Source organism: Varanus komodoensis, unplaced genomic scaffold (assembly GCF_004798865.1).
Source record: "Varanus komodoensis strain SLA01 unplaced genomic scaffold, ASM479886v1 scaffold4, whole genome shotgun sequence".
Lineage (NCBI taxonomy): Eukaryota > Metazoa > Chordata > Lepidosauria > Squamata > Varanidae > Varanus > Varanus komodoensis.
This window is the reverse complement of record NW_025335941.1, coordinates 23,159,864-23,173,432: the sequence shown is the minus strand read 5'-3', so window position 1 is coordinate 23,173,432 and position 13,569 is coordinate 23,159,864. Positions and strand designations below refer to the sequence as shown.

Below are 13,569 nucleotides of genomic sequence, written 5' to 3'. Positions count from 1 at the left end.
AGATTATATTCAGCTGGAACATAACTTATTTGTGAATATTTATATTTAATTAGGGGGGAGGGAGGGAGAGATTTTTAAAACATTGGTGTCTGAGGAGCCAACAGCAACACATTCATGCTGTGTTTAAGTGTATAGATAAAATATTCATGTGTTTAATGTTTGATAGTTATACTAATAGTTATCATTAAAATATGTTGGGGAACATAGAGGACTTAATGTGAACCAGATACCAATTGCATGCTATGAATGGTTATCTTATTTGTGATATCTTTTGTAGCAACCTTCTGGGGTGGTGAACAATGCAGGTTTCATTCCTGAGTTAGATCTCATATCTGAAAAATATTTTAAGGTGTATTCTTCTATTAGGAATGGGATTAAGTCACAGTAGCAGTTTTTATTTTAAAATGTTGAACATTTTTAAAAACTTATGGAAAATGTTAAATGTAATCACATCATCACACAAGTTGCAGAATAATTTGTGACAGTTGCATACTTACATACCAAAGCTGACAAAACTTCCTACACATTAGTGTATTTTTGTCCCCAAATTAAAAGAAAATCACCCCAAATTCATGAAAGTTGGTCACTTGTCATACCAGAGGCTTCCATCTTTAACACTCCCATAAAATTGTAAATCCTGCTATACACAGTGGAAACAATTCTATGAACACTTCTGCACCGGATTTTACTACATGCCTCTGATGATGCACGTATCTAGGCAGTTTTGTACTAGTCACTTTTTGAGAGTAAAGATTACATCCTGTGTAAGATAATAACTAGAGTTCTATTTTATCTTATTTGACTTAGCTTAACTACCTGACATGGTTTTGTAAACTAAAATGACAGAATGAAGATATTTTTAAACATTGTTATTTGTTATGTATGCTGACTTTTCAATCCTTATATTCCCTTAATCAAAGGAAGAAAAAGAATATACAAAAATGTGGGGAAAGAGGGGTTCAACTTCTCTTCCATGGATTTTGAAAACAGATGTGAATGATTAATGTGTTTGGATTGCCTTGATGCATTTTATTTTCTTTTAGTCTAGTCATTTCACATTTTGCTTTTTCACAATCTGCTTTGGATAGCCTTGCATTTCTTAAGTTCCTGTATGGCTTCTGGTCATATGAAAAGTGTAATTCAAAGCACAGAACTTCAAAAATAATATTTGTTTCAGGTCTATGGTTTCTGCAACCGAGCAGAGTTGCAATTATCTTTTTTCAGGATTGTGCCAAAAACAGATAACAAGCATGTGCAAAAGCAGAAAAATGACATCTAAGATGTTGGACTTTATCCAAGTCTCCTTTGCAGGACTAGGCAAAGATGTAGATGCTTGCTCTCACAGTTTATATGGTTTCAGGGTTTGGGTAACCAAGCTGAAGCTGTTTTATTTGCAAATGCAAGCAATTTTCAGTGAGCTAATGAAAGACAGAAAGGCATAATATAATGTCAGCTGATTGTACAATGAAGACTGTGAGTCAGTTAATGTTAGTGAGATGGGTTAAGAATGCATAGAATCAAAAAAAGAAATAAACCTAATTTATTCTCTATTAATATTCAGATTAATTTGAGAGGAGTGGGCAAGGTGCTTCCTATTATTGCATTACTTTTAGCACATATGGATCTTAATGACTGTAACATGATTGATACTTAGACCTAACATCTGTTATACCCAACATCTACATTAATGTGAAAACTACAGTTTTCACTTTCCAGAAATATATAAAACAATTCTAGCTATTTCCTACAACCTTAAGTCCTAAGTTACTGAGCTGTTTGAAGTAGTAAGGCTGTTTTTAATTTAAATTTTATTTTTGTCACAAGATTTCACAAGAACCCTTTATTTCATATGCATTCAGAAAACACAATCTATCTATACAGCACAAATGTGTCTTCTCAATGGAACATTAAAGGCATTTCTAAAAGCATTTGATAAGGAACTACTGTTTGCATGTGATATTCAGTATTCAATGTCAATTATTTTAGTTCAACTATATTTGAAAATGCTGACATAAAGAATTTTGGCAATTCCTTTTTCATTATGTTTTAAATGTATTCTGTACCAGGTCAGGAGCTGGCTTGGATTAAAAGGGCTCATGTAAGAGATTGCTCTGAGTAGAGATCACTGAAATGTTTGCACAAGTTCATAAGCCACCATAATATTACCTGTCCTAAAATAAAATATATGTTACACACAGACATACACTCTGTGTATATGGGAAAATACTTACAGGATTTGCTTTCTTTTCTTATCAAGTCCATCTTGTATTTTAGTCTTGTGTCATCCAAAGGCTCACATTTAGAACAAAGAAAAGTCACTCTTGTTCATTGTTTGTCCATGACCATGACAGAGACAAGCAACACCAGCAAGTTGTTACACATGTGTGTATGCACACACAAACTCTATTGTAGGTGCACACAAACAATGGAGAGTGAGCCTCTTTCCAGTTGAGACCAGCTGCCATAGTCATTGCGTACAGCAGATTTACACATTTATCTTTTTGTAATTATTGGTAACAGAGAATGTCATAGCAGGAAACATTCAGTTACTTTTTGTGCATGATTATCTTGACCTATAATTTCCATTTAGGACATCTGGTGTCAAAACATCTGTCTCCAGGATTAATTATCTTCACAAATTTTGACCTTCTTGACAGAAATTCATTTTATATTTTTATTTTATTTATTTTTATTTAAAAAATTTGTAAGCTATCCATCACTGTCTCTGGACGGCTTACAAAATTATTTCAGTCTTCAATAAAATAACTATTCCACACTGACCATCATTTAAAATAAATTAAATAAGTCATTACACAATTAAAATTACTATGTGTTAAAATATTGGCCAAATAAAAAAGTCTTGACCTGGTGCCAAAAAACATAATGACAGCACCAGGCAGACCTCTCTAGGGAACGCATTCCATAGTCAGGGTACCACCTCAGAGAAGGCTATCCTCCGAGTACTCTTGTCTTCTGATCTCTTTCAAAGAGGGTTCCTGGAGGAGGGCCTCTGCTGCCGATCTTAGCGGGCGGGAGGGCATGTAGGGAAAAAGGTGTTCCCTTAGGTATCCTGGTCCCAAGCCATTTAGGGCTTTATAGGTAATAACCAGCACCTTGGATTGAGCCCGGACTTCGATGGGAAGCCAATGGAGCTGATAGAGAACTAGAGTTATGTGAGAATAACGACCAGGCCCCAACAGCATCTTGGCAGCTCTATTTTGCACCATCTGAAGTATCTGGTCTGTCTTCAAGGGCAGCCCCACATAGAGCATGTTACAGTAATCCAAATGGGAAGTAACCAATGTGTATGTAACTGTTGCTAGGCAGTTCTTCTCCAGGTAAGGATGCAGCTGATAGATTAGCCAAAGCTGAAGGAAAGCGATCCTCACCACTGCCGTCACCTGGGCTTCCAGGGACAGCTCCAGGTCAAGGAGCACTCCTAAGCTGTGGACCCTGTCCTTTAGAGGGATTGCAACCCCGTCCAGGGCAGGGCCCAACTCACTTAACCAGGAACTCAAATCACCAACCAACAGGACCTCCGTCTTATCTGGATTGAGCTTCAGTTTATTGGCCCTCATCCAGCCTATTACCTTGGCCAGGCACTAGTTCAGGACAGCCACTGCCTCACCTGGATTAGTTGAAAAAGAGAGGTAGAGCTGGGTGTCATCAGCATACTGATGACTCCGCAGCCCAAACCTCCTGATGACTTCTTCCAGCAGTTTCATGTGGATGTTGAATAGCAAGGAGAACAAAATGGAGCCCTATGGTACTCCAAGGCGGAGTTGCCATGGCGCAGAGCCAAAGTCCCCCAGCACCACATTCTGGAATTGGCTGGCAAGGTAGGAGCGGAACCACTGCCAAGCAGGCCTCCTACTCCCAATCCCACCAGCCTATCCAGAAGGAAACCATGGTCGATGGTATCGAAAGCTGCTGAGAGGTCCAGGAGAACCAACAGGGATGCACTCCCTCATCCCTCTCCCTGCACAGGTCATCATACAGGGCGACAAGCAGTTTCAGTACCATAACTGGGTCTAAAACCGGACTGAAATGGGTCCAGATAATCAGTTTCATCCAAGAGTACTTGGAGTTGTCCACCACCCGTTCCAATACCTTGCCCAAAAACAGGATGTTGGCCACCGGTCTGTAATTAGCAGCCATCTTTGGATCCAGAAATGCCTTCTTTAGGACTGGCCTGATTACTGCCTCCTTTAAAGGAGTGAGCACCTGGCCCGCCATCAGTGAGGTGTTAATAACCTCTTGGATCCAGGAACCAATCCCATGTTTGGCTTTGGTAAGTAGCCATGAAGGGCAAGGGTCAAGTAAACAGGTGGTAGGATGTACTTGTCCAAGTACCTTGTCCAAATCATCAGGCCTCATTAACTGAAATTCATCCAATAATGCTAGACCAGATGGAGTTCTTGGTGCCTCCCCTAAAGGAACTATATCAACTGTGGAGTCCAGCTCATGACAAAACTGACTGATTTTCTTCTTGAAGTGCCAGGAAAAGTCGTCACAGTGGGCTATCGATGGTGGCACAGGATCTTTTTTGGGGCCTGGATGTATTAGCTCATGTACCACTCAAAAAAGTTCCACTGGACGGCACTGTGAGCAGGCAATGGAAGTGGAGAAGAATTTCTTCTTCGCCGCCCTCACCGCCACAGTGTAGGCTTGATAGTGAGCACGTAAGCATGTTTGGTCAGACTCATCCCATGATTTCCTCCACCTGTGCTCTAGTCATCTCCCGTAATTCAGACGTATACCATAGAGATGAATGGGCTCTGCCTGGCAGAGAGGATGCTTAGGGGCGATTGTGTCAATAGCTCTGGCCATTTCCCCATTCCACAGCTCAACCAGAGCATCAACAGGAGTGCCAGCTTTTTCAACCAGAAAATCCCCCAGAACCTTCAGGAATCCATCTGGATCCATCCGGATCCAAGGATGGACCATCATAATAGGGTCCGCACCCTTACAGAGGGAAAGGCCAGCTCTGAGCTCAAACCTCACAAGGAAGTGATCTGACCATGACAAGGGAGTCAGATGCAAATTCCTCACCTCCATATCACCCTCTTCCTGTCCCATCAAGAAAACCAGGTCCAGAGTATGACCTCGTTCATGGGTTGGGCCAATGACATGTTGAGGCAGCCCCATGGCCATCATGGAAGCCATGAAGTCCTGAGCTGCTCCGGTCAGAACAGTCTCGGCATGGAGATTGAAGTCCCCCAGGACTAACATCCTGGGGGTCTTCAAAACCAGGTCTGAGACGATCTCCATCAGCTCAGGCAGGGAATATTTTAGACCCTATTGTATCTTTCTGTTGGAATCCTAAGTAACTGGCCCTTATTGTTGGATCATCAGGGAAAAATATGTTCTTCACTTGCTTATATATGGGAAAATATGGTAGCTATCTCTGATTTCACCAGTAACTGCAGAGATAGGCACAAGCTGGGAAGACTTCTATGGTTATTATACTGCCACAAGTATGTCCAAAGAATAACTAACTCAGGGAAATTATCAGGAAAAATACAGAGGATCCTTAATGAAATCTGAAAATCCTATTCCTAGAATCATTTATCATTATTACTTAAATTGTGGACCCTATAACCTTCTACAACAGGAGTTGTCACAAAAGTAAAAGAGATAGACACATCAATGATACATGTTCTGGCATCACTGGTAGAATACTTATAGCCAATCAGAGCAGAAAAAGAAGATAGTAATTCCTTGCTCAGTTCTGTATGTCTTAAACTGGTACCAACATCCACTCTTGCCTAATTGTTCTCAGTTTCATTAAGAATGGGGATGAGCACCTTCTTAATTACTTAACAGAACTTAATTATACCGAAGGAAAGTTTCTTCAACAGAGAGGGTGTTTCTTTTTACTATCACACATGGAAATTTGGTACCACTGTGGCTTATTGTGCTTCAGAAATATTCTAAATCTGGCCTGTTAATCCCTATTCTATTATTTGTCTTTGGTTCATTTTACAAGTCATTTTTACAATGCTATTTTCCAAGAACTTTAAGTACATAATGAAATCATATGAAATGACTAAGCACTGGCTGCAGAGGAAGCAATTATCTCAGTAGGTAGCTTCAGCCTACTGAAAATCTTGATAAACCACCAACAGACAGCAAACAAAACTTTAGTCAACATACATGGGCTAGGCAGAAAGGTGGTGCACTAAGGTTATTTTAGTATTTTCCCTCTATACCAATATTCATAAAATAATGATTGGCATTTATGCATCGATTCTTTAGTAAGTAATGAGAGATGAAAGCTTTCCATGTTGAAAGCTGTACTGTGCAAAATATTTGGTTTTGAAAAGAGTTTCCTGTAGTCATTTACTGGAAAGACATGCAAGGATTAAAACTTTAATTGGTCTGTAGGAGAACAGAAGTTCAGCAACCAATGTGGCAAGTCATAAGGAAGTCATGTTTAACCTCTTAAAGGTTATCTACCCTACAGACAGAAACTGATTAAATACTAATTTGCTTTTCCTGGAGTCCTTGGGAATTGGATTAAAATACATGTGTAGTGATCTCCTAACAAGAGTATTCTGACTTGCCTCACTGAAGCATGTTTTGTGCAGAAGCCCATTGTGCTAGAAGAGTGTCAATCTTTTAATGGTTTGAAGTATATATATGTCTTAGTAGCCATTGTTCCTGCAAAGTTTACCTGGTTATATGTCCTGTGACTGAATGCACAAGATAGCATTTCATTATGTGGTTTTTACCAACTGGTTAGCAAAATTAACAAAACTTTTGGGGTTTTGAAGAAATAATGCATTCTTATAATGTTTTATTGTGTTCATATACTGTGAGTGACCTTTGAGTAAGATTGTATATACTTAACCAACCAAGTTCTTCTACTTTGTATTGGGGCTAAGGCAATTGTAGCTGCCCCAGTAATGTTTGCTAGGTGGGAAAAGAGGGGCCGCAAGCTGATAGGGTATGTACATAGTGGATTTTAAGGGACACAGAAGTTAAGGTAACCTGAACTGCCCTGAACCCTGAGACACTGAACTGGCAGGGAAAGGTCCTGTACCTGGGATTTGCCAAGAGGCTTGGGCAAGTTGTAGCAGCTCTGGGGTGCCTTGAATTTGCGAAAGACTTGCCATAGGTATTGAGCCTGGACAGCTTCCCAATAGAGTTGAATGAGAATAGCTGCTTTATCTCATTTTGATAGAAAACCTGCACTAGGAGAACAGAGTTAAGCTATTTGTCCATTGTAACTCCCTTAATGAAATGAGTTTAATAAGACTGTTACTCTTTTGAATCCCAACAAACTTTTGTCTCTTATGGTTGCAAAAGCTGTTGGAAGTTCATTTAGTTGAATCTAAATGAATCTAAAACATTAGGAAACTTGATAAAGTTGCTAAGAACTCACATACAAACAATATCATCCATATAATTGAATATAATTGAACAGTACAATCATCCTTTGTACTGTTCTGTAAATAATTCCATTAATAATTACCATCTTTTTGTCTATTGCATAAGCTTGTTTCTAGAAGTAGTTTTCAATCCCTTGCCTATGCCTTGGGTACCAAGATATGGAACTTCTATAAAGTATGAGGGGTTATTCTAGCCACAGAAATTAAAGGTATCATAGTTGATGTAACATTCCTTAATTTAATAGTCTCTCTGAAGTCTTTCTACAACACTGTGGTAGGGTGTTGAAAAATCCATGACTATATTGGTACCCCAGAACTGAAATTCTGCATATTTTCCTTATAGCATCTGCAATTTTATGGTATACTATCCCACCAGCTAAGTTAGGAGTTCCTCAACCATAAGTAAAAGGGGGAAGTACTACTCTGACTTTATTCTGGCCCCATGTCAGATCAAGATGTGAGGTTAAAGAAATATCAATACCTGTGGAAAGTGTGAAGTACATAGTGTTATTTGTATCAGTTATATTTCTGATTGAACAAATTAAAGGCCAAGGGGTAACAGCATATCCCTAGAAGCCTTGACCTCATAGGTGATAGTTATCCAAAACTTGTTGCCTATAGGAGATAAGGAGGAGAGTATATGACAGAGTCTATTTAGAAAATGAGAAAGATGTTATTTGGCATAAACACACTAGAATTGTCTAACAGGAAATCAAGTTTCATCAGGAAGAAAGGCTAATTGGATTATGCTTATAGGTTGCAATGACAGGAAATTAGTTAGGATCAGGAGAAAGCTACAAGACATGCAGGTCACTTCTCAAACGAAGCTGATAACTTTATGAAGAACCCATCTTAATATCAGGTTACCTTTAAGCCGAGTTAACTAATGCAACATATTGCTAACAAACATATTTTGTAATCCATGTGAATATGTTCTTAGCATTAACTTCTGACATGATTTTAAAAAATCTAGAAGACAATGTTTGTGCTAATTATTGTCAATTTGTTTTAGGATTTATGTAGTAGTTATGCTTCCAGGGCAAAAAATAGTGAAACAGATGCATATAAACATCAAATTCTTGAGGGTAGAAAATTTAAGGCACAACAGGAACTGATTTTAATCCAAATTTACTCTTCTCATATCAGCTCTTGAGTATGCAAAATAAATTTATTCTTTATTCTGTGTAAGAATAAATTTACATTACACTCTACCTTTTGACAGTCCTATTCTTTATGATTACAGGTATTTCTTGTTTTCTGTAATGGTAGCTATATTCAGGTGCATGCAAGTGTATTTCAGAAAACTTTGTAACCCAGCAACAGGTTCAAAAAGTGATTCATAAACAAAACAAATTTGCACTGCACTGAATACAGGTCCTGTAAATCAGGAGGCAAATTTTATTAACCTAGGGTTTTATGCAACCCATTCAACTGTAACATTCCAGATGTTTGACAGGATCAGTTTCCTTCTGAAGACTCTGTTGAAAGTTTGTAATGTGCTTGTAATCTCTCTGTGTTTACATATTTTGTTTACATGTTTGTAATCTCCATGTGTTTACATCCTGTACATTGAAAAGAAAGGAAGATCAAAAGTACTCAAGCAGGAAATGTGCAATTAAGCAACAGCAAGCAACTTCTTGTACGACACCAATTGCAAATTTCGATGCAGCAGGCTTTCCAAGTAAACATGTCAGATCACTTGCACTACTGGTATTGCACCTGGGGACACTGACACTGACCCTTGCAATTCCCTCAGGATGCTGTTTATGAGCCCATTTCAAAAGTATTATGCTTATCTCATTTTAGTTATAATTAAATTGTAATTACTTATTGCTTGCTTGCTTGAGCATGTCATATCACAAAGGTTATTGTTTTCCATTTTGCTGGTACTACAGGCAAGAGACTACCACCCCCCACCACCCCCGTGCAAATTTCTTTAATACTTCAGCTATATAAAAAAAAACTAGGAAAATGGTCAACATTAACTCTGCATTCCCAAAACAAATTCCAATATATTACCCAGTAGTTACCCAATTCCAATATATTACCCATTTTACCCAGTAGTAAAATGAACCTCCTTGAAATCAGGTGACTAAAATCATGGTTGGGAGAACCCAAGCATAATAGGACCTAAGTTCAACTAACTTAGGACACAATCCTATTCATGTTTAAAGCAAAAAAATTCCTACAACTCCCATCATTCACCAGCTAGCCATGCTAGTTAAGGAATGCTTAGAGTTGCAGGACTTTTTTCTTGTCTAAACATACATAGGATTGCCCCTTTATTTTGAATCAAACCGAATGGATTCAAGTTACGATGTTTAGATTAGATATCAGTGAATTCTGCTTAAACAGAGACTTCAATCATTAAAGCAACTGCAGAGTTTTCTTTGATTTTATATCATTTAGAGAAAACTATAGTTGCATTGGTATGAATGTTAACATATTAAAACCATTAATTAATCAATCAATCAATTTCTATAGCATCCAGCAGCTGAAGTTGATTATCCCAATTAATGCAGCAAAGATAGTAGTATATGTGTTCGTGTAAATATTTCCCCAAATATATTTTTATTGTATTTGTATTTTCCCAATTCTGTTCAGTGGTTTCCCAGTTCTGTTCAGAGTCATTTTCCCCCTTTACCACATTATTATATGGATTATTAGATGATAAAATAATGACATCAACCAATCAGGGGTCACAGACAGTGAACAGGATGTCATAATACTATGTAACCAATCAAATTTAGTTATGTAATGATATAACAGAGAGAAAACAAAGACAATTGAAAGAGATGGGATAGTCCTATTTAATATTCCATTTTCCCTGTCTCAAATCTCCCTTGGAATTTCTGCACTGCTAGTTTTATAAATGATAGAACACATCCTTTTTTGTGCTCATACAATCTGTGCCAAAGGCAAGAAAGTGACATTTGTATGCAATGCATTCTATGTTATGTGCATGCTCATCTATCTCAATAACTGACTGTCATCTTTGTGTGCATATGTCTTGCAGTGATAATAAGAGTCCTATCATCCTCTAGATGTCAAGTTTTCAGGAATAGATATCTAGCTATAGGCAGCTTCACTGAATCACTACGCACTGTGAACATTCCTCTTCCAGCCAATGATCATATTAGGCTTCTTTAAAGGGAGCTTACTTTTTCCACTACAAGTACTTCAGTCTAAATTATTTTTATTTGTGATCAGAGGATATAAGCCTCTGAGCACAGCTATGTTAACTTTGAAACAAATTATGAGATGGAAGTAGGAAAATGTATAAAACCTGGGGTGCTACTTCAAGGGCCACGTAGGCATTCAGGTGCTTTGACAGATAACTTTTTCAAGGGAAAATTAGAACTTTCTGTCATGCAATGTTGCTTAGAGCATGAGAACCCATGCAATTATCTCACCTGACTGAAATGTTCGCAATGGTCTATTACATTTAATGTATCCCTTTATTGTAACTTGTCCTTGCAGCCAACTACCTCTGCACAAAGGAACAGAAGTATTATACATATCCAAAATGCATGTTCTTATCCTAACTTTTTAATTTTAATTTTATTTTGGTCAAGAACCAGTGCAAATAAGCTAATTTCATACTCGGCTAAAATGAACTTTTTTTTGAGTTTCTGCCCAAGATATTACAGGTTTTGGAAGCCGTATTCAGGTGTTCTGTACATGAATCCAGCAACCCTCACCCCCCCCCCCCCACACACACAGCCCCATGACTCCATTCTTGCATTTGCCACTTCTTATAGACAGTGACCACCTGGAGAACCTCCTCCACCTGTTTCTGCTTTTCCATTAAATATTGCTGTACCATGTAGAGTGAAAGCTGAGTATGCAAGCAAAGTAAATTGAATGGCTAGTGTGGAGGCATTTATGGGCTGCTGACTGAAAGCTTTTAGAATTAGGGGTCAGCCTCTCCCCATAATTTGTATATTTCTCAAAATCAGAAAAAAGACAGGGATGCACAACCATCATCCTGGGGCTTCACAGACTCCCCAAGGACTTAACCAAGGAAAGTACCTCATGGATACCTATCACCACTGAAGCTCATGTATACGGGCATGACATCCCCCACTTTGAACCAGTATGGGGCCCAAAATATTCTATCTCCATGTTGTTACCCTATGAACGTTCCATGTAAGAGTTTAGGCTTGCATGAAAATTAGATATTTTTATTCTAGGCTGTTCTTTATTCCTTTTGAAATACTGGCATTTTGTACAATATTTGATTGTGTGCTCCCAACATGAACTTTTGGCTTCTCCAGAAGCTCACTGAATAATTTTGCATAGCAAAGGATTTAATTCGGAAACTTATTTTGCCCAGTTCACCTTTAACTTCTCTCATATAGCTGCAGACAGGAAATTATATAAAAAGGAGGTCAGGACTATGTGATGTCATGTTTCAAGGACTGCTGGAGAGGCTGCATATAGATTGCCTCATGACACTGTCAGCAGGCAAAGTTCTTAATAAAAGTTTTACATTTAGAAATAAGGAAAGCACTTTCAGCCAGCCCACCTCATAAACTCAGAAATACCTTCCTCACATACCCAAGGCACCCAGGAACCACTTGGCTTGGGGAATTATTTGCTCCCACCCTTCAATTTTAATTCTTCTTTCCTCTGCCCCTATCCGGATCTTTCTTTCTCTTCCTCAGTCTGTCCAGAGCAAATCTTGCGGGAATTCTCAAAAGGGGGGTGGGTGGGTAAGAGGAATTCTGAACTGCATTTGACTTTATACAAACAGACAAGATGATTTATTTTACTCCTTTTCTTCCCTACCCAAAAGTGGGCTCATGCAATTGCACAGGAAGGAATCTGGGGCTATTTTGTTTGTCGGTTGTCATTGCTACTGAGTAATGGAATGATAAGCTTTAATAAAAATGGGGTTTCTTGTTTTAATTAGCAGGGAGAAAGATAAATATGATTTATTTAAACCATCTTATGTCTGTCTACTCAGAAATGAATCCTATTGCTTCAGTGGGCCTCACTCCTACTAAAGTATTCATAGGATTGCATCCTGAATTACCTTTGTGGCCAGGATTGCAGCCACTGCTTGTTAACTCAGAAATAAGCTCTGATTTGTGAGCATAATTCTGCAGGCTTCCACTCCTTTCCAGTCTAGTGATCTTGGCAACCCTTTTGGTCCAATCATTTGGTCCAATCATGTTTCTCTGTGTGTGTTTTTTCCTCTTTATCACTGACTGTAGCCACATGCTAAAGGAAATATACTTGGTACACAGTGACTGATACTTTCCCAATAATTTAGGCCTGGAATTGAAAACAGACTCTTTGAATGACTCCTGATGATGTGTTGGCACAAACTAGCATATGCAGAGGAGAAGACAAGGGAAGTTTGCCTATAACCAGCAGGCTTTTGCGAAAAGCAAAAGCAAAAATTCTGATTTTATGAGGGGCTGATGAAAGACAGAAGGGTTTCTGGAGAAAAGAAAAAAGAGGGATTGTTGTGTGAAAGGGCGCTGAATGTATATGATAATGCTGTGATTCTCTTGCAACAGGTATAGTTATTGCTTAATCCTTAACAAGTAAACTGTTGACATTACATGTGAAATATGTTCTATCACTATGAAGTGTGTGTTGGGTTAGAGCTTATTTGCTCAGTGCTGCACTCTTTATGTCACTGTTCCTTTTGCTCATACTTGTAAAATTTAATTCTAATAATTCTAAATTTGTACATGTGTGTGAAAGTTTCTGTCTGTCATGGGCCTGTGCCTTGGATCTGAAAGTGTTTAACAGTGCTTTTGGGCCATATTTCCCTGCAATGCCAGGTAAAGGCTTGACCTCGGGGCAGTAGAAGAAAATATTAGAAATAGCAGAAAAACTGAAATGACAGTCAGTAGTGGGCTAGCAGTCCTTTTACTCTGCAGAGCCCATTGATGTACAGAGACTGGTGAATGGCACTTTATCCCTTCAATGTCACTCAACCCTGGAGCTGACCCTGAATTTTGGATAGTCTTCCATTTAAGAAGACTAAAAAAACCCTTAAACCGTTAAAACCACATAGATTATTGCAAGGGATAAGGGTAGACCAGAATAGCCTTTTCCAGCCTCTCTTGAGAACTTAAGAAATTACCATACTTAGAGTCAGTGTGGAGCAGAGTACTGGAAATACGCATTCTGTTCCTTGCTTGGGCACAAAGCTTAC

The 13,569-nt window shown here is 38.5% G+C and overlaps 1 protein-coding gene across 1 annotated transcript in view; it reads left to right on the top strand.

Annotated features, from left to right (window-relative positions):
• ROBO1 (roundabout guidance receptor 1) overlaps positions 1-13,569 on the top strand; it is a 321,775-nt gene that overhangs the window by 202,629 nt on the left and 105,577 nt on the right. The window lies entirely within an intron of this gene.